This window comes from Gallinula chloropus, assembly GCF_964237585.1.
Source record: "Gallinula chloropus genome assembly, chromosome: 3".
NCBI lineage: Eukaryota > Metazoa > Chordata > Aves > Gruiformes > Rallidae > Gallinula > Gallinula chloropus.
In genome coordinates this window covers 101,193,349-101,215,280 of record NC_140087.1, presented here as the reverse complement: position 1 = coordinate 101,215,280, position 21,932 = coordinate 101,193,349, and the positions used below count along the sequence as shown (strand labels likewise).

Genomic DNA, 21,932 nt, shown 5'->3' with positions numbered 1-21,932 from the left:
TAATCCAGTTTCTGTTTGCAGACTCCAAATACATGTGTGTAAGTAAAAACACACTATTTTGACAGTTCCTTTTCAAATTAGGATAGAGCTTTTTTTTTGGGGGGGGGGATGCGGGGGTGTCTGTAGGTTGGCTTTACTTATGGCTTTACATGTACTGCTATGTAGATCAGAGCAGAAAGTGTCACGTTTAACTCTGTGGACATCATGGGCCAGCAAGACATGGGAGGTAGTTCTGGTCCTATTTTAGTGAGTGTGTCCAGTCTGGTAATCCACATTGCATGGAAGATTGCATTTATTTGGTTGTAGCATCTTTCCTTACGTTTGCAGATGTGCCTACCTGCCTCTGTCACTCCAGGACAATGTGACTGTAGTGGATTGCAGAGGTCTACTAGATTCATGCTGGAAAAAGAAGTGCCAATACCACGAACTTCAGAAATACTACAGAAGTTCACAGACAGAAAAGAACCAATAAAAAACATACCCAGTATTGATGAAAGGTCTCATATCACTCTGAATCCTTCTGTTTCCAACGTTTCCTCATTGTAGTTCCACACATCAAAATGGACCAGAGAGCACTGCAATTCTAGAGTGAAGGATGGGAACATTTTTGCCAATATCATGTGACATATATATGTCATATATATGTAGATAGATATATAGTGGTTTTGATATGAACATGTTAACAGAGCAGATGATACAAAGATGATAAAGAAAGATGTAAATGGGAGTCAAATGCTCCATGCTGAATTGCATATTGCCTGTGTTGTGGGAAGGAATTCAGTTAAAAGCTGCCTGGCTTAGTTCAACTCAAGATGTGGAATAGGTGGGATAATGGAAACAGAAGCACCTGTGTCTTCACAAAATGGGAGATATGAAGGCGGGTAAGAAAAGGAGCTGATCTGATCCAGTCAGCAACATCTCATAATATACTTGAATCCATCATAAGATAACTGTGCAAAGCACCAGACTAACAGGAACATGCGTGAGATAAAGCCTGCCTCTCCTTAGATTAGCAGGTTAAATGAGTCACACGCATAGCCCGGTTAGATCAGGTGGGAGGCATCGCCGTGAACTGCCAAACGCTTTCGAAACCGCGTGCTCATGGGACTGCACTGGCTCCTGACTCACAGCCTGTGTTGAGGCACTTGTAGCAGAAAGACAGTGCAAATCCTGCCATTGCTCAGAGATATAAGTGTGAGACAAATCTCATCCACTGCAGGTACCAGACAGTCAGCCATCCTTCTGCTTCCATTAACACATTCCAAGTCATCTCTGTCCTGACTGGTTATCTGGTAAATATTTTTTACACAGTGAACCATTCAAGCTCTTACATTTCTGCTCCTGGGTGATACAAGTCACAGTTCTGATGAGTTGCGCTCTACCTGCCCTTGGCAGGATCTGCTAATGAGGATAGCTTAATGACATCTCCCTTTGATACAGTCACACTGTGCTCTGTGTAATGGTAGCTAGCTGTGAATCTGTCTTCAGAGTAAATTTATATTGATGATGCAGTTGCCTTAAATTATGTTCCCCAGCTTTATGTGTGTTCTGTTTGTCCTCGCCTTTTTTGTTTTGTAGCCTTGTTTTTGTGGTCTTATTTCCTAAGCAGGTTGGGCTTATGTGATCATTCTGTCTAACAATCCCTTCCCTAATCATTATGAACCTATGGCTAATGCTGACAGAGGAATACCTCACTCACCATGGCAGGAGAAGGTGGAAAAAGTGCAAGATGGGCTGAGGCAAACTATGAATTTCAACAAGGCTAAGTGTTGGGTCCTGCACTTGAGTCACAACAACCCCAGGCAACACTACAGCCTTGGAGAAAAGTCTGCTGGAAAAGTAGCTTTCCAGCTACTGGAAAGCTGCCTGTTGGAAAAGAACCTCGGGGTGTTGGTCCACAGCTGAATATGAGCCAGCAATGTGCCCAGGTTGCCTGGAAGGCCAACAGCACCCTGGCTTGTCTCAGAAATAGTGTGGCCATCAGTACTAGGGAAGTGATCATTTCCCTGTACTCAGTACTGGTGAGGTTGCACCTCGAGTACTGTGTGCAGTTTTGAGCCCCTCACTGCAAGAGGGACATTGAGGTGATGGAACATGTCCAAAGAAGGGTAATGAAGCTGCTGAAAGGTCTAGACCACAAGTCTCAGGAGAAGCAGCTGAGGGAACTGGGATTCTTTAGCCTGGAGAAAAGGAGGCTGAGAATAGACCTCATCAGTCTCAAAGGAGGTTGCAGCCATGGGGTTGGTCAGTTTTCCTAAGTAGCAAGCAATAGGACAAGAGGAAGTGGCCTCAAGTTGCACCAGGGGAGGTTTAGATTGGATAATAGGAAAAATTTCGTCACTGAAAGGGTTGTCAAGCACTGGAACAGGCTGCCCAGGGAAGTGATTGAGTCACCATCTCTGTAGATATTTAAAAGATGTGTAGACATGGTGCTCAGGAACATGAATTAGTGGTGGACTTGGCAAGAGTTAGGTTAGTGGTTAGACTTGATGATCTTAGTGGTTATTTCAACATAAAGGATTCTATGATTGTAAGATGGGAGACAAGGCTAGTTCAGTTAGAATCATTTCTACATGGTAGCACTCAAATCAACAGCCACCATGTGAGTACTGGCAAATACAATGCATGGAGTATCTTGACCATACAAGTTTGTCAACAAAAATGAAACAAGGAAGAAAACAAAGAAACAAAAAAACCTTGGATGTAATTTCTCATCTTGTAATAAGATCTTTCTTCAGGTAGCTACAACTGAAAGCAAATAAAAAAGTTCAAGAGGTGAGCAAATAAATTACATGAAATATTTGAGTCTTATGGTGAAATGAATGGAATGATAAAATTGGTAAAACCTTGTTTTGTATCCTTCAGTCTTTACTTCTCGGTATTAAACACAGAACTGATAAACAAACTATTTACTGGTAAACAAATAATGACTTTAAATAAGTTTGTATTGTGATCTAAGTCAATTGTTAAACAAATAGGATGAGGATTAGTACTCCTTCCAGAAAAGTTCATTTTTAGTTTGGAATCAGAGATATGTTGTTGCACTTGCCATACATATGTACATTTTGAATACGTAGCCATACATGTTGTTCTGAGTACTATTTTCATAGAACCATAGAACAGTTAGGGCTGGAAGGGACCTTAAAGATCATCAAGTTCCACCACCCTGGCATGGGCAGGGACACCTCTAGACCGGGGCTGCCCAAATAGATGGCGTCAAATAAACCTTAAAGCTGTTTTAAGCTTTTCCTACGGGTTATGCTTGTTTTTTACAAAATTCCCTTTAATTTTCCCCGTAATAATTTTTGGAACTCAAATAACTTCATGATTTGCTTTTCAGTAACAGTGTTCATGGCAACCTCTTGTATTTCTTAATCCTCACTGTCATCAGTATGAGCCCTAGGAGTCACCACCATGGAAATTTTCAGTCAACATTTTCATTGATCAAGATAACTTTCCCCATTGCTGTTCTTGAAAAGGAGGAATCATATCTCAGATAATCTCAAAAATTCCTTTATTCTTTCCTGGACCTCCATCCCATGCCAGCAGCTCATGTGAGAAAAAGCTGAATCTATATCTATTGGATATGACTGACATAAATGCTGAAAAATCAGAATTTGAGTTCATTTCTGTCAACTCAGCCTTCCTTGAATGAGTGAAGTTACCCTGGAAAGTAGGAAAGTGCAGGAAAGCAATTGGATTAACAGCACGGAATGTCTGAGTCAGGCTGGGTGGTTGTTTTTGTTGTTTGTTTCTGGAATAGTCTGGTTACTGGAACGCAGTTTGACAGGGGTCAAAACAAGGTGTTTAGATGAGTTGAATCTTATTTGCTGGCAAATCTCTTTGCCCCTAAAACCACTGGTGGAGGTAAGTGTGATGGTGCGAGCAATCTGATTCACCCGCTTATCCTTCTTTTAGGACACTGGTCCAGGGTGGGAATTTCCTTCTCAGCCTAAAAGGTTTGAGGTCACTTCTCATGTGACCCAGTGCACTTGCTATCAAGCCACGGAGATTCTCCAGTCCTGCCATGCCCACAGTGGTGATTTTCCTGGGGACATCTTCTCTTCCTTGCTCTGTCTGAAGAGGCATTCTTCATTTTTCTGTAGCTCAGAGACTTGAGGTGCAAACAGGGAGAATCAGCTTACCCACTTCTTAATCGGTTCCTCACTGCTTTACTAGCAGGAGTTCCACTAGTATTTAAGCTTCTACTCTTGTCTCCAGGTAGGACAGCTAGCTGGAGTTTAAAACGCCGCTTCATTGTGGTACTTGAGTGTGTGGAGAAAGGCAACGAGGTGTTACACCTCAAGCTGATGCTGCGCGTTACTGATTGTGAGTTAGTATGGGGCATGGAATAGAAAATGAGACGATTTATTTCCTTTTTTTCTCTTACTTGTCATCTGAGCTAAAAGGAAGGTTACAGGGATTCATCTTGCTCATAGTAAAATGAAGGTTAATTAGTAAATACTTTTCAGAGTGCTATTAAAATCCTCAGATTAAAGGCTCCAAATACTGCAAGTGTAAAACATTCTTATTTATTATTCATTTATTTTCACTTCCTTCAGGACCTATGTAAACTCATTTCTAATATAAAAAACCAATTAATTGTAATTTGAGACCAAATTTTTAAATCTGATTTTTTCTTTTGGGGGGGGGGGTGGGGAGGAAAGCCATCTTTGGATTTAAAAACCATCCACAAAAATTACAGTGGAAAGTAATAAGCAGAGTTTTATTGATGTTCAGGGCCTCTACAGGAAAAAAGTACAAAAAACCCACTGCTCTCTTACACGCTCTAAATTATAAATAAGTGCAGCTTCAAAATTTCTTACTGTTTTAAGTCATCCTCTCTATCTGGCCCCTGTGGTCTTTTCTCTGGTTCAGTTGATCAAAGCAGAGTACTGAGGAGAAGAGTGGTAGCAATGCCTCATGCTTGCTTAGTCTGGAGCTCTGAAGGGCTGTGTTTCCAGTGGTTGCCTGGTCTGAGCTGTGCAATGGCCCATCTCAGTGACAAACTGGGCAGTTGAATGTTTTCTGGGATGGTATCTCTTTGCCCTTGTCCAGAGGAAGCCCAGAGTTGAATTCTTTGTCTTGGGTTACTGCTTCCTGTTGAGAACCAGCAGTAGGGGACAATTTCTGGACCATGTTATTATGTGTTAGCAAGGTTATGAAATGAGGTTTATGGGTCTAATATCTATTTTGTTAAAGTTTTACAGCTCATTTTTAACCATCATTATAGAGTGTCAGTGTTTATTAGAGATCTGTGTGTGTTTCCAGAATGCTCATTGCTGTGGTTTCTCAGTACTTGAGGTGCTGAAGTTATCAATTTGGCTGTGAAGCTAAATTAGGCTGAAATGCCCTTGAGTATGTTTTCTCCAGATCAGGCAATAATCTCCATGATTATGGGCTCTGTTGTGTATTAATTGACCATGACTTGTTATGCATCCTAAACTGAAGATGCATAACCTATTTCAAGGTCAGTTATCTCCAAGACAAATGTCTCAAAAGAGTGAATATTGATGGATTCCAGTGTTACAGGCAGCTTTCCCTTTAAAAATGAATCACAGCTCTTAGATGCTTTTATATAACACATTCAAAGATTGTCTTGCTTAGATCTTCTTAACACAGACATTTGTAGCAAAATTTTTAGCTGTTTATAATTAATGAAGAGAGACAATAAATTATTAACTTTAGAACTATGGCTAAATGCCTTTGTAAATGGTTGTTTGCTGGGAATGTGCAATTTTAATTGTACTCTGCTGAAGTTATCTGTGAAGCTGTAGAGTATTAGTTGTGCTGCCTGCAAGGAGATGAAGAAATTGTACAGTACAAGGCAAAAGAAAATTCAGAATACATAAGAGGATTTGAATTAGTGGGCACTGGAAATGAAGCAAGCTGTTTGCATTATAGTCTAGTGTTTTAATCCATGTTAAGGTCACAGAGGTTGAGATTTCCCTATGCTAAACTTGCTGACTGAATAGGAGCACTCCGCAACAAAAGGCTAAACAGCTCAACCCGAGTTTATGTGCGAACCTCAAAAAAAGTGTTTGTTTTATTGAAGTTCACTGCAGTAGATGAAGCCATTGATGTCATTTTCAAAATGGCCCCTATGCTGGTGATTTTACAGTAACAAATAACTCACATTTCCTATTCCATTGAAATGTTATGTAGTATATTTTTATAAATGTTATAGAATATTTTTTTCTATCATCATAGATTTTTTGGCAGATCTGATGAATATGAAACTTAGGATATTCTGGATATGTGCATCTATTTCTGTGTTATTGAAATGACCTGCATTTCCCCATCTTCATCTCTCAGTGGTCTTTATTAAGGTGACCTAACGACTTATCATTGTTATCTCAAAGCCTTCAAAATAGAAAACTCAGAATAAAATACTAACTTGATGGAGGCTGAAGAGGATGCTGGCATAAGAACTCAGTAGCCCTGTCCTCAGCCTGCTCCCTTTCTAATACCACTGTGCTTTGGCAACGACTTGAGGTTTGTGCAGCATTTTGTCACTAGTTCTCAGCACTGACTCAGATGTTTCATAGCCGCTTTAGTGCTGGTACATCGATTAGCACAAGAACAGGCACTGGAATCAAACTTTAAAAAAACCCCATAAAAATAAATCATTATACATATTTCTTGGACAAGAAAGGATTCAATAAGCTTAATTAAAACAATTTTGAATAGGATATTGTTCATAATAGGAGGTTATTTTTCTTAATTTACAAACAGTTACTTTTGAATCATAATTTATTCAAAGTTTTTTCTGTTACTGTAGCTGAACTGGAAGAAGTACTGTGTTATACATTATACATTGTGGGCAGCGTAGCACTACTTAGAAGAAAAAGATGAATAAGAAGCTTCCTCTGTGCTTTTAACAGATGAATAATGGCTTATATTCTGAAAGCTTCATTTTTTCTAGTTTCATTGCTTGTTTGGTATGTGTTACTGAAAAACTATGCCTCATGCATTTTTAAGTCATTTTTGTAACAACAACACAAAAAAACCACTAAAACCCAAGGTCACAGTTGGACACTTGTGTTTACTAACGGTATTCAGCTACTGCCTAGTTTTGCTGGTTTCTAAAATACAAACAACCAAAGTGAGCAGTACTAGAAAACCATGGGTCTATATAGAGATTTGCTGTCCAATTTCCAAGCGGTGCAGACCTGATGCTGTGACTGTGTTTACTTCCCTAGACACACTTTTATGTTGCCAGCACAAGGAAGTTTAGCCAGATGCCAAATGAGGCTGCAGTTGAGAATCAGGCTCCAAGACAGAAAGTGGACGACGTAGTGTTCTCTGCTGTTTTTCCAATATTTTCTTGAAAGATAAAATTGTAACAATATATAGCTTTGCAGATTTTCCTTGAATGCTACTAAAGAAGATTTCACCAGATGGATAAAGATTTTCTTCGTGATTGAAAAGAATAAAAATCCAAAAATGAAGAAAATCCCGAGAAGAACTATTTGCCTTAAATGATTCAGTAGTCTGCTCATTTTGAGGTATATTGCATCTGGGAGACGAAACTGTATATTTTTAGTGAAGGAGGTAGGAGGTAAGCCTTGTTATTATATCTGGTATGTTCCTCATCCCCTAGTTCTAAAATTAAATCCCTGGCTGGAAATTAAGCTTGATGCCTGAAGCTGGCTCTAAAGACCAGAATTTCTTAGTCCTTATGGATGGAATTCATTTCACTTAATACTGGTATAATACAGATGTCTGCATACTGAACTGATGACCTTCACCTTCTTTTATGATGAATGGTGAGGAACAGGTGGGTTTTGGTCTTCCTTCTTCTGGGTCTGTACATGAAATGAGATGAACTGAGCCCCTAAAGTGACTGTTTTTCTCTCTTCACTGTGAAGCAATTAGCTTATATGTAATTCAGTGTAGTCATCTACATTTGGTTATGTGAATCCCACTCTGTAGTGTTCACACATAATAAAAAAGGACCTCTCCCCAAAATAAATTCAAAATCCAGTAGACAAGCTCAGAAAAGCTGCTCAGTCCAAGGTCATTGCTGCTTGATTTAACTTCTCATTCTGTACATTGCCCGTCTCACCTAATGAATTATGTTTAGCTGTCCATTAGTCTTGCAGAATCCATTGCTTCTTTCCTTTCTCCCCTTTTACATTAAATATCACATTCATAGATAATAAAAATGTCCACAAAAATATAGATGCTTAGAAGAATGTTGCATTCCTAATGGGGACAGATATTTTGAACCTAAATTTTCACAGCAGGATTTCAAAATGGATGTGATTTCATGAAAAAAAGTCAGATAAATACAGCCATATCAGAGTTATTTGTGGTTAGGGGAACTTTCATCTCTCATCTCACCGAGTGTCATTTATCTAGAAGCATAAGGAAGACTGTGCTTGTAAGAGTGTGGTTCATCCAGGAAGATTCTATACATGCATGTTTAAAGACGGGATTTAGTAGTTAGGTGACTTAAGTGTTGCAAATGAAAGACAGTTTAAAATTAATTCTATGATAATGGGGACTGTGTGGCTTTTCAACCATTCAGCTCTACGATGAAGATTGGATATGTTTAGCTCAGTTTTTCCATGGGATGTGGCTAACCAGCAGGCCAGATAGTTTCTTAAGGGAGTATGCTGAGCGAAATACCTTCCTCACATATTCCACAGCTTCTCAACAGGCACCTTAGAGCTTTTGGTTAAGGCTGTCAGATCCAGTGCCCTCTGCCATTTGATGAGTAAATCCACTTCCTAGTTAGAGGGAGGAATAATTGCCTTGCCACATCACTACTGTAAAGGTAACATTGTTTGGTAAGGAAATAATTAAGGATTATTTAATTAAGACATATATCAATAAGAAGAACACTGGAAGCCAAGCTCACAAAGTGAAACTCATCAGTGGCCCTATTAGAAAGTCAGTGTTTTCAATTACTTTTTCCTGGAACAAAGATCATAGAATCACAGAATCATAGAATGTGTTAGGTTGGAAGGGACCTTTAAAGGTCATCTATTCCAACCCCCCTGCAGTAACTAGGGACATCTTCACTAGATCAGGTCGCTCAGAGCCCCATCAGGCCTGAGAGATACTCATTCCAGGGATGGGGCCTCCAATACCTCTCTGAGCAACCTCTTCCAGTGATCTACCACCCTCATATTCTTCAGCAGGAGGGATTTTGTTGTCACACCTCTCCTTCTCTAGGAATGTAACCCAGTTGTTAGACTCATCAACCTTATGTTACAGTGGCAGGTGCAGCTGATGCTGAGATTAGAAGGATTTTTGTGTTTTAGCTGGACTAACTGGGCATGTCTACTTCTGAAACTTTGAAGAGAATATAGGTGAAGTGACGCTATTTCAGAAACTCAGAATGGTAGAAGCTTTAAGCATCCAGACAATAAACTGACACTTACAATAATAATTTTACAACACTGCGAATATAATGGTGGTAATGTACATAGAAGCATTTTCTGCTTTTCACCTACCAGTTGTATTTCCTCCTCTGTGCTTACTCTGTTTTTCTAACAGAAAATCTGATAAACTAGGGCCACTTTAATTTTCTCATGTTTGGCAAAAGAATTCTTTATACTTACAAAGCCTGGGCTCAGAACAGAACACGCTTCTTTTTAAGTATATTGTGTTATTGTTAAAAGCCAAACAGACCTTGTTCACAAGTAGGTAATACTAATGCAACTTCCCTTTATTTCAGAAAATAAAGAACCTGAATCCCTCAATAATGCTAATCACATTTAGAAGGTGAATATCAGTATCCAAAACTGACCCTGATTTCAGCCATGGTGGTTGGACCACATGACTCCAGAGGTCCTTGCAGCTTAAATGACGATAGTCTATAACCACTACAGAATATTTTGACAAAACTTCTAAATCACTTCATTTTTTCTGGATTTTTGTATCTTTTTTTTTCATTGAACACATGCTTCTCATCCCTTTTCCATAAAGTAGCTCTTCAAACTTGGTAGATGATTGCTTTTATTTCCAAGGCAAATCGCTGGCAGCTGTTGCAGAGTGATTCATGGTGTCTACATTTAAACAGTGATGCCTAATCATTATAAAATGATCCATCTGGGTTTTTATTCTACAGAGGGGACTTTCTGTGCTATGAAAAGACACAAAGCATGTGACACAGGGATATTTTTGTATGAGAACATAGCAAATGCTCTGTCTCATAGCTTTCTAGATTCTTAATCTTCCCCTAAACCTTAAGCAGCAGTATATAAAGCTTACTTATGGAAACTGTAAGTTGCTGACACAACTGTCCTGTTCTTTATTTAGGGTAAGATTGTGCCTATTGGCATAGCCTTGAGCGAGAGGTGGTGTGTGAACTGCATCATTGTAATGCCAGCCTGGGGAAGTATGGTGACTCAGATATTCCTCTGAATCACATTTTCTCTTCTGCTCTTTCCTTGCTCTAAGGGAATAGTAATTTACTTCTGGAAATTAGTATCTCTGCAGTGGCGCAGCTGTTGTAGCCAAGAAGTCTGGAAAAAGACTTAAATCTCCACCCATTCCTCCCTATGTTCCTTCCGCTCACCTGTTTCAAAGGTAAATTGCCTGGTATATTCCTACACACCCAGGCCTAAAATTTGAGCAGCTTGCATAGGGTTCTAATTGCTGAGTTTTTCCATTCTCTCTTGTGTGGGTGCATACTTGAAGATGGAACTTTACAGAGAAGACTCCAGATGTGATAGCAGCCTAGAGAAAATAAATAGCATTTTATTTTGGCTCAGTCATTCAAGTAAAACAGGACGGATATTTTTGAAATTTTGTGCCAACCCATGAATGTAACTTCTTTATCAAACAGCATATAGTTTTGTATCGAAAACAGATTTGGTCATAATGCAGTCTGAAACAGAATTTGCAACCTCTAGAACTTTATCCCCTCCTCGATTTTTAACAATTTGAGTGGGAGTTTCTTGACATTTTAGTTGGTGACATCAACCCATGGATCTTTATTCTACCATTGCTGCATGTAACTAGCATATTATATGTGGAGCTGAATGGGCATCTTAGAACTTACACAATTGTAGGAAGGATTATGCTACAGAGAAACAAAACCCTAATATTTTCATATTTTAACACATTTATGTCAAGCCTCTCCAGCTTAGGTCTAAGTATGATATACTGTTGCATCTGAGTTTATTCTGATTTGGTCCTGTTGTAGGACCTTGCCATGTAGAAGAGTGTAGGTGAATAAAACACACACACACACATACACATACACACACCCACAACTCTCATATTTCTGATTTACTTAGCACAAGTGTAAGGTAACGGGTAACACTTCATATATGCATTCAGACTTGCAGAAGAAAAATGGTGTGAAGACCAAACCTAAATGCACTTTTCCTCTGCTGAAGGTGTGCGGGGCATAGATCAGGTGCAGCATCTTAGCCAGGGGAGGTACTGCTGGAGCAGTGTTCTCCCTGTTTTTCCTTTGTGCTTATTTTGGTAGGTGCTGTGATGTTATATACCTTCTTGCTTTCCCCTTTGAATTTCCATTATATGTAGCCAGTTTTATGTGTTTGATGTATGTTGTTATTTTCTTTATTGTGTTCTAAAAGCAATTTTGCTGAGTTCCCCAAGTTGTGCTCCTTTAGTGGCCAGGAACTGACCATTTGCAGTACATGCTTCTTCCCCTGGGGCCTCAGTGTTATACCGAGTCTGGTCTCTCAAGACACCTATTACTATTCTGTGCTTTTATTCCCAAGGACCCCGTCTAGAATGCAGACTTTATTATAACCATGCTGAGCAGTTACTCTTACAAAACTCTGTAAAGCTGCTGTTGACCACAGCTGGTGTTGTCGTTGCCAAGATCCAGCTTGTACTCCTGTCGTAATGGGAGTTCGCTAAATTCGTACACACCCCAGTCTAGACCTCAGTGTTTTATCTTGCAGTGAATAGTGATCATTAGCGTTTTCACATTTTCTACTGATGAGGAAGCATAATGTTTGTTTTACTACAGCAAGAGAAGGAAGCATAGAAACATTCAAAATAAGCCTTTTGTTAAGAGCTACAGAAGGCCTGGAGGGATAAAAAGCATCTACAATACAAATGCCCTGCTTAGTGTCTCCAGTATATATAAATGCTGATAACCATTCAAAGGATAAACAGAACGCTACAATAAATTGTAATGTACTTCTACTCTGTTTGCCAAATAGACCTGATACAAACATTGTTTCACTGGTGCTGCATTTTTCTACTGAACTGCGTTACGCATCTTTTTCAGTTTGAAGTCATTACCCTAACAGGAAATCAGAAAGAACAGAGAATGTTCTGTATTGTATTAAGAGAATCGTTATGAAAATCTGTGTGCTGAATACATATTTTTATGGAATATGCTATGGTGCAGTTACCCATAAGAAGTTTGCATGACATGCCATGCCTTATTAATATGACTGCTCTGGTTTTAAGAGAGCTCCTTGGATTTTGCATCCTAAATAATCCACTTCAAATGTGCTGGTTTGGTTTGTTGGGTTGGGGGCTTGGGTTTTTTTTTTTTTGTCATTTGGACTTGCTTTAGTTTATAACTTTGCTATAATAATCTTTGGAGGGATTTACCAGCTCAGGAAGCCAAATGATTGACACCCTGTCTCAAGTCATTGCCTGCTAACACAACCCAGAGAGAGGAACGTCCTTTTTCTGAAATACCATTGGCATTGCTGTTTACTTTGTGATCACTGTCAACACCCAGATTTCTATCAGCCATTTCTTGCTTAGCCATATACCCCCCTTTTTGTATTAGTGCACATTATTGTTCCTTTCTAATAACAGTAGTTTACCTGGTCTCTGTTGAATTTTATCTTCTGAATTTTGAACACACTGAACTTTGTCAAGATCATTTTGAATTCTGATGCTGTCTGGTGAAACACTTTCTACCCCCAGAGTAATATGAATGTTGTTCCTCTGCAATTGTGTAAGTGACTGTTGAAAATGTATTGAAGTCCTAGATTGGGCCTGCAGTGAAGTGTCCTTCAAGTTTTGTGACTCCGAGTTTGCCATCTGAAATTTTCCAGAAGTTGCATTTCTCTGTAGTAATGATTACATTCAAGTTATAATTAACAAGACTGTTTATTAGAATTCATAGCTGTATCACCAACCATACTAAATTCATTATTATATTTACTGGTCAGCAGGCAGTTGCATTGGCTTTACTATGCCTGGCAAATTGTTACCAGCTGTTTATAGATTGTCTTATTTTCTTTTTTAATCTTAGGGGGTTTTCATAGTTTATTTTGCAATATTTTGACTTTCAAAGCTAGATTAATACATTTCTTGTTCCCTCAGTCTTTTTTTTCCACCATACATAGAGGTGTTCTGCTTGCTATTCCTCTTCCTCCTTGTCTTCTTGAAGATGATCTCTCTGCTGAGACTGCTTTAGCTAGTTAGAGAAGTTCTCCACAGTGATTTATTCTCTGAATCTTGATATGTCTGCATTTTCTAAGCATTCTTCAGCTTCTTTTCCCTTGCTGGTCTGCTAATTAAAGCACATGTTGTTTGGTACCTGGTTATAATTAATTTTTCTATGTATGAAAACTGAAGCAAAGTGTTGAACACTTTAGCCATCTCTGTGTATCATCCATATTTTTGTCTTCTGTCCAATTAAATAATGGTCTCTTCCTTTTGTGTTCCTATTATTGCTTAATGTATTTATAGACTTTTTCTTCATAATCTTTGATGTCTCTAGCTAATTGAAATGCATTTTGCACCCCAACCTTTTGATTTTTATCCATATGGGACACACGAGCTATCCAGTATGCTTATCATTAATCATGTACTCTTGTTTTTACTTTTATAATGATTCTTTTCCTATTTTCCAGTCATTAAAAAACTACTGATGCAGTTAGAATGGTCTCTTCATATATTTCCTACTAACACTTCAAAAGGAGTTTGAATTTGTGTATTCAATATAGTTTCTCTCTGTAGGTAGTGACCTTCATGCTCATTTTTCCTTTAGATTATCTTCCTGAAAGATCTTACTGTGGCTTTTTTTCCTCTTTGAATCTGTTTTTTAACTCAGAACAAGGATTGTTTTTTATTGTAGTAAACGTCATCATTTCATGGCGACACCATGCACTGCATTGCCAGGTGATTCTCCTCTTAGTTCCTTCCCAGTCTTTTTCCACCTTTTGAAAATTACTGGACTTTTGCATTAAAGATTTGATTAATTATGTGCCTTAAAAATAAATTAAATAAACAAATAGTCCCCCAAACTCCTACCTATACCTTGGGAATGACTATGTTTTATCTTGCTAGATCCAGCCAGAGACATTCAATAGGTTATTAGTTCTTCCTGAACTTCACGCTTCCTTGCCCGTGCTTGTTAAAAAGCAATTTCTTTCACAATTTCTCTGTGATATCTATGATGTGTATAGATTCTTATGTTTTCCTTTCTAGTACCCTAATATCTGGCATTTACAAGAAGAAAATTCCATTATTCTCACTCTTATTTCTCTAATAGCCTTACTGCAATGTCTAATTTCTAGATTAGTATTTTATGAGTAAATCTGTGGTATATAAGTACCTGTGGGGTTCTTGCAACTGCTGATTCTACTGTAATAGCAAGCTTTCTCTTAACTGAGAAGGATTTGTGGGTGCTGATTGAGAGCAAGTTAAACATGAGCCAGCAGTGTGTCCAGGCAGCCAGGAGGGCCAACTTTATCCTGGGATGCATCAAGCATGGCATTGCCAGCCAGTCCAGGGAGGGGATTGTCCCGCTTTACACTGTGCTGGTGTGGCCTCACCTCGAGTACTGTGTGCAGTTGTGGGTGCCACAGTACAACAGTGTCATAAAAATACGAGAGAGTTTCCAGAGGAGGGCACCCAGGATGGCGAAAGGTCTGGAGGGGAAGTCTTATGAGGAGGAGTTGAAGTCCCTTGGTTTGTTCAGCCTGGAGTGACATCGAGGCCAGGAATTGGACTCAATGATCCTTAGGGGTTCCTTCCCAATCAGGATATTCTGTGATTCTATCATTCTATGAGCTGCTTCATATCCCAACTAAAAACTCTTTCTGATTTCCATCAGGTATTCAGCTGTCTCTGTGATCTTTAGGGAGATTCTTGAGATTCAATTTTCCTTGGGACTGAGATGGTTTTCTCCTGGCTGTTGGATTTTACCAGGGCGATGTGGCATTGTTCCTAGGTTTTAGACTTGATATCCATGCAGAGTTATTTCCTCTGCCTATAAATATTCCCCTCAAAAGGTTAAGGTCTGTGTATAGATGGCAAATCCCAAGCTGTTGCACGTCTGACAAGATAATAACATGAAGAACTGTAGGATGCTGCAAATAGCCAAATGGGAATATTGCACATGTATGTACATGGCCCATCCTGTACTTTGGTGAGATTCATAAGATGGCCCAATGAGAGATGGCAGGACACTTTGGATAATGAAGGGGAACCACTTGCTGGTGTGGTTGAAGTAAACTGAGAACCAAGGCAGGAAGTACCAGGGCAAACCTAGCAGAGTCACTGAATGAGAGTATAAACTCAACAAAACCAGAGTCCGTGAGGAAAGGGAAAATAAAATGTGCTGTTTATTTGTAAGGGGGTGAGGGTGGTAAAAGGGAAGAGACTTGGAAGAGGGGAAAAGGGAATATAAGGTTATAGAGGTCATCTGCTTGGAGCTGTTTGGGGGCAGCCTGTTTGTGATCGGTGCATTCTACAGCAAGACAGCCTACCTGTTGCTGGTGTGGCCATGCTGGGTCTGACTTGCCTTGGCGCTTGAGGAAACAGATAATGCTCTCCCTGATGTAATGAGGTACCTCCAAGAAGAGGGAACTGGACTTTCTAACAAAACCCTTGTAAACTTGATGATCTCAAAGTTGGGAAGGTTTGTAGTTTCTGTAACTACAGCTGGGCAGCTAGGGAAGGAGAGAGACACAAAGTCGATCAGACTGGCAGAAAGATTTCAGCCTGAGCTCCGAATTCAGCTTTGTGAGCAAGAGGTATGTGCCTGTGGGCCTCCCAGCACACAGTACTGGCACATGGCTGAACAGCAGCTATTAAACCTGGGAGAAAGACTGGGCTGGCTTTAGGGAAGTGTAGGGAAATGGAGTATGGAAGGAAACTGGAATTGATACATGAGGGAATGAGTGCACAGGGAGTACCTAGAATACAGTAAAAGGTGTGTAAAGGCTCAGGACATAATTGGAAACAAACAAAAAAAACCAACCCTATAAAACAACAACAACAACGCACACCAAAAAAAACCCCCAAAACCAAGTAAACAAACAAAAGAAAAATGCTTATGCAGCCCATGGATTTCCTCCAACATGTTTTTGGGTGAAGAGGAATTATTTATTTAGCTTCCTTTTTCCGTAGTGAATCATCCTAATCTTTCAGGGAAGTAATCATCACAAACTTTAGACTTTAACTGTGATAAAAATACCATTTTTTTCCCCTTGCTTTTCTTTCAAACTTTATCTGCAAATTATTTCTATTGTTCTGACTCGGCACTGATAAAATATCACTCTTATTTTCACAGAACTAACATCATCTGCAAATTATCTCCTTTGTTCTGATGTCTTTTCCATATAATGTTCACTGACTTCACTTATGACAAGCAATCTTTGTGTCATTCATTTGGGTAAAGAATGTAGTATGTGTATATCACAGCTCTAGAGCTGTTATTGTGCAGATCCCAGACGAAATTATCTACCGTTCTCTAGTGTGCTGTGTTCACAAAAATAAAAACAATTAGCCAAATAAAATTTTCTTGTCTAATCAAACATATTTGACTTAAAATTAAAATCATCTTGTAAATGTAGATAATTTGGAAAAAAAAAAATCAGCAGTTTCTAGTCCTGGAAAACTCAGTCTTCATGGTAACTTGCAGTTATAAGATGAAGTATAGTGACCCCATCTAAACCAGACAAATAAGGAGGTAGGAGCCAGCGGCTTTGATTTGCGAGGTGTTGACACTGCTGTGGTTATGAATGATACCTTTGGCCCTGCTGTCTTACCTGCTGGCCTCAGTAGCCTTGCCATCTGCATCGCTTCTTTCTTGTGACCTCAGGTACTGCAAAAGCCTGTCTGTTTTCCGTTTATGTGTCCCTCAGTTCAGAAAGACTAGAAGACTGAAAAAGACCAGACTAAATGTACCACCCAAGCAACTTGACACAGTAGGGGACATCAATCTGACTTCAAATCATTCTCTTTTAGCTCTTAAAGAAAATGCACTCAGCATCCCTACTCACACACCACTGTAGTTGCTCTTCTGTTAACCCTTTCAAGACTGCTTTCTCTGTTTCCCTATAAACAAGAATCAGTATGGTTAAATTACTACTAATATTCTGAGGAGATGTAGGTATTAAATAATTTTCCTTGTTTTCTTTGCATTCTGTTAGAGCAAATTCTGCTATCATGTGTAAGAATTGATGAGATTTATTAAGTGGAAAAATAAATGATAGGGCATCATTTATCTTAAACAAAGTTAATTTTTTAAGTTTATACAGTAACATTTTTTTACTTTTTCTTTGTTGTCTCAATTAAAATTACAGTGGAGCACAATAGCTCCATATACTATTGTTTTTTCAATGTACAAAAATGGTTTTGATATCTTTATAGACATAGTTTTGCCCATCTCTATTATAATTTCATTTCATTTTTGCCCATTAAATTCCTGTGATACACGGTAAGACCTATGAGAAAAATTAGGTGCTTTGTGGTGAACAAAATATCTGAATATCCACATCAGCGATTATGTGGAAAGGTAAATACATATTTTCAGGGAATATTTATACCATAAATATGATGCTACATTCCTTTGTAGACTATATATGCAAAAAACCAGCCCACTGAAATTCTCTGAAATACATTGATTAAACTCACAGGATTTAAAAACTTCCACCCTTTTCTTTATAAATGAAATTACTAAGAGTTGACTTAAAATGATCTAGGCTAGCTTTCTGTACAGCAGGGACAAAAATCTCAATTTTAAGTGTGGTTTGTGAGGCATATGCTGGGATCCTCTGAGGAATGTTCACTTTCCAGTAACATGAAGTGCCATTTGCTATCTCGGTGGGATTTGCCAGATATTGAATGTCAAGCCTGTCACTGGTTCATTTGTACATTTTGGACCTTAGGATCGTGTCATATGGGGGAGGAATGACAGTGAGAGAATGGCAGAAAAATGGCACTTGCAGGAAGGAAAATACATTTCTCTAGAGACATTGGTGTATTTTTAATTGCAGCTGTTAAAAGCGCTGGTTTAGCATGGTGGGTTTGCAGGATGTCTTGCATCTAAGAAGGCTGGTTATTCCACATCCTCTGCAACCTGAGAGGCAGGGGTGGCTGCAGTCATAGTCTTTGCAGTCTTCATGCCCTCCATGCTTGAGTGAGTTGATTGCTCTGCATAGCCCCTTCCCTTCCTTTTAGCTCCTCCTATCATTTTATGTGTGTGTGCTGCATACACTGGGCAGTGTAACTTTGCCTTTACATTGTCACACCTATAGACATATCAGCAACTACCTTCTTACTCTAGATAGCATGAGCAATGAAGGGAAGATGTATGCTTTACTTCAAATAGAGGGAAAAGAGCAAGTGTCCTGGTTTCAGCTGAGTTAATTTTCTTAATAGATAGCATGAGGCAATGTTTTGGATTTGTGCTGAAAACAGTGTTGATAATATAGAGGTATTTTTATTATATGTCAAGATGGTTTTGTTATAGCTGAGCAGTGCTTGTGCAGAGCCAAGGCCTTTTCGACTTCTCACCCTACCCCACCATCGAGCAGGCTGAGGCTGCACAAGGACTTGGGAGGGGACACAGCTAGGACAGTGGACCTCAAATTGCCATATATGCCATACCATATGACATAGCATATAAGGCACTGGGGAAGAGGAAGAAAGGGGCAGTGGCATTCAGAGTGATGGTGTTTGTCTCCCAAGTAACTGTTACATGTGATGGAGCCCTGGTCTCCTGGAGATGGCTGAACAACTACCTGCCCATGGGAAATGGGCAATGAATTCCTTGGTTTGTTTTGATTGCGTGTGCAGTTTTTGCCTTACCTATTGAACTTTTTATCTCAACCCATGAGTTTTCTTTCCCACATCCCACTGCAGGGGAGTGAGCAAGTAAGTGGCTGTGTGGTGCTTAGCTGCCAGCTGGGGTAAAACCATGACAGTAGGTTATATTAAAAATGGAATATTTTAAATGGATAGAGGATTTGTCTCCAATATTGCTCTAGTAACTGACAGGAATCAAAGGTAGGTGTTATGAAATTCAAACAATGGCGCCTATCGATTTTCCTACAAGTCTAATATAATCTAATGACCTTTCTCCATACCATTTTAACAAAACTTGAATATCATGATTCCTGTTCTATAAACGCCTACTTTATTCCTCAGCCACTGCAATTTAATATATTAATATGGTCTCAGTTGATTTGTAACAGTATCATTTTAGCTTTATAATGACAGATTAAACAAATAAATTTAATAAGATTACTCTGGTAGAAGGGTGTGATTTTCCATCAAATAGGATTGTGGAGCTAATTTTTTGGAACCTTTCTCCCCCCCCCCCCCACCTCTGCAACCACCTTACCTAAAGCATATGTTCCTAGCCAGCACATCAGCTTTATTCACGCTACTTCAAAAAAGCACGAAGAAAGAGACGAGGCAGACAGAGACCTAGCCTGTACTCAAGAAGCAAATAGCTCTTTTCACAGAATCACAGACCAGTAGGGGCTGGAAGGGGCCTCTGGAGATCATCTAGTCCAACCCCCTACTAAGGCAGGATCATGTCCAGGCGGGTTTTGAATGTCTTCAAAGGAGACTCCACAACCTCTCTGAGCAACCGGTTCCAGTGTTCAGAATGAAAAAGCTTTTTTTTTCTCACGTTCAGGTGGAACTTTCTGTGTTCCCATCTATGCCCATCGCCCCTTGTCCTGTCACTGGGCATGCTGAGAAGAGTCTGGCCCCATCCTCTTGACACCCATCTTTAGATATTTCTAAGCATTAATCAGATCCCTTCTCAGTCTTCTCCAGACTAAACGGACCCCGGGTTCAGCATTTCCTCCTATGAGAGATGCTCCAATCCCCTTATTGGTAGCTTTAATAATGTCCATTAATATAATTATTGATTATAGAATTATTTATCATTATTATTTTCCTTCCCTGGGTAAAGTTAAGTGCAGTAAGTATTAATTTCTTATGCCTTTGGCTGGGTTTTTTTGAGACCTTGAAATTTGAAATAAATGATCACAACTGATACCAGCAAACTAAGGGAGGAATGTTGATTTCCAGTGTTCCCCTTAAGACATTGTCATGCTTCAGCTCATGTACCAGCATTCAGCAAAGTATCAGTTACTGAAAGATTCGGTTTTTTCAGTTGTCTATGAAAATGTATGGTAGGACATTCTGACCCATGGCCATATGACCACAACATTTATATCCCCCAGTGACTGCTTGTTCACATTCAGAAAATCACAGCCCTTTCTCTAACTACTTGTTAAACAGCAAACTGTCAATGTAAAAAAAATAAAACCACTTGATGTTACCCACTGGAGACAAAACAGTGGAAGCAGTTAAAGCAGCTTTTGAGCAGAAGACATTATTTTATGATTAGATTTTAAATGCACCAGAGTTTTCTAAAACATACTTACCACTTTCAAACACAGTGTGCTTTTCTCCAACTTTGCAGAGAAAGGAAAATACAGCTGCTTTTGGGGATAACCTGTATATTAAGCCTGGCTGGCTGGCTGCTGGGTTGGTAGAGAAAGTGACAGCTTCACATGACTAGCAGAAGAGTAACCAGCACTGATTATCTAGACTAAGGGCCAAAGGGAGAGACATAACGGATTGCAGCAGCCTTTTGCAGTTTATTTTTTTAATTAAAGAAACAAAAGTCTGTTTCTTCTTCTTCTCACTTTCTACCTGAGAAGATTCTTTACAAAAATAACAAAACAAGGTTGCAACAGAAACAGTATCAACAGTATATAGGAACTGTCTTGTTATATGGTGAAAACTTGAATTTGCTTAAATAATATTTACCACATTGCAGGTTTCATCATACCTATTACAAACACCTTTACTAAAAGTTGATTTCTGTGAAGAATAGCTGTTTATTATGTATTCCATGACTGGGGAAAGGAATTTCCTGCAAAACCAAAAACTGCCAGATTTTTAATTTCTCGAATGCTACATGAAGAAAGGAATTATTTTTGTGACAGGTTGGACCAGCCAAGTTTCGGGGTTATGTGGTGTTGGAATGCTTTTCTCTGTGATAGACACTGGACTGGTTTGGTTTGCATGCCTTTTAGAGTCCTGCCTTGTATCCATGATCTTTTGATGGAACAGGTTTCCTGGACTGGGCTTTTCTCCCATGACATATGTGGTCATATGTTTTCATAGGAACTTCATGGCATCACAGAAGTGGCTAGGAAGGTTACTCAGTGGGGAGAGGGAAGGCTTGTGAAACAGAAGCACCAAAACAGACTTTAACCAAACTAAATCAAACAGTACAAAGAACGTTTCCTTTATTTGAAAAACTGAAGTTAAACATTTCAGCATAATCCAAGTTGATTGTAATTTAACCTACAAAATGGATTGATGTTTTAGTTTTATTCCAGTTGCAGATAAAAGCAATTGCTGAAATGTTGAATTTTACTGCTGGTTAGAAATTCTGATTTCAGTTAACTAGACTAACTTCTAAGTGACACTAAGTGCACAGGCTATCAATGAATTACAATGTTACTCTAAAACTTGTCTTCATCTGCACAATAAGTGTGTTATTTCCAAAGAAAAATGGCAATGTAATTCTATGCAACAATATGAACATAGAAACATCCTGGGGAGGAAATCTGCCTCAGAGGCAGTTTCGTTCCCATTGCTCTGGTGAAGTACTAATCAGATGACTGACAATAACAGAAGCAAAGTACCACTTTACATGGTACAGGTAAATTTATGGTTGTTTTGTTGTATGCAGATAAGACTTC

At 39.1% G+C, this 21,932-nt stretch overlaps 1 protein-coding gene across 1 annotated transcript in view; it reads left to right on the top strand.

Moving 5' to 3' along the window:
• Positions 1-21,932, top strand: part of DLGAP2 (DLG associated protein 2) — a gene marked incomplete at its 3' end in the record, with an annotated part of 378,466 nt that overhangs the window by 103,537 nt on the left and 252,997 nt on the right. The gene's annotated exons all lie outside the window — the stretch shown is intronic.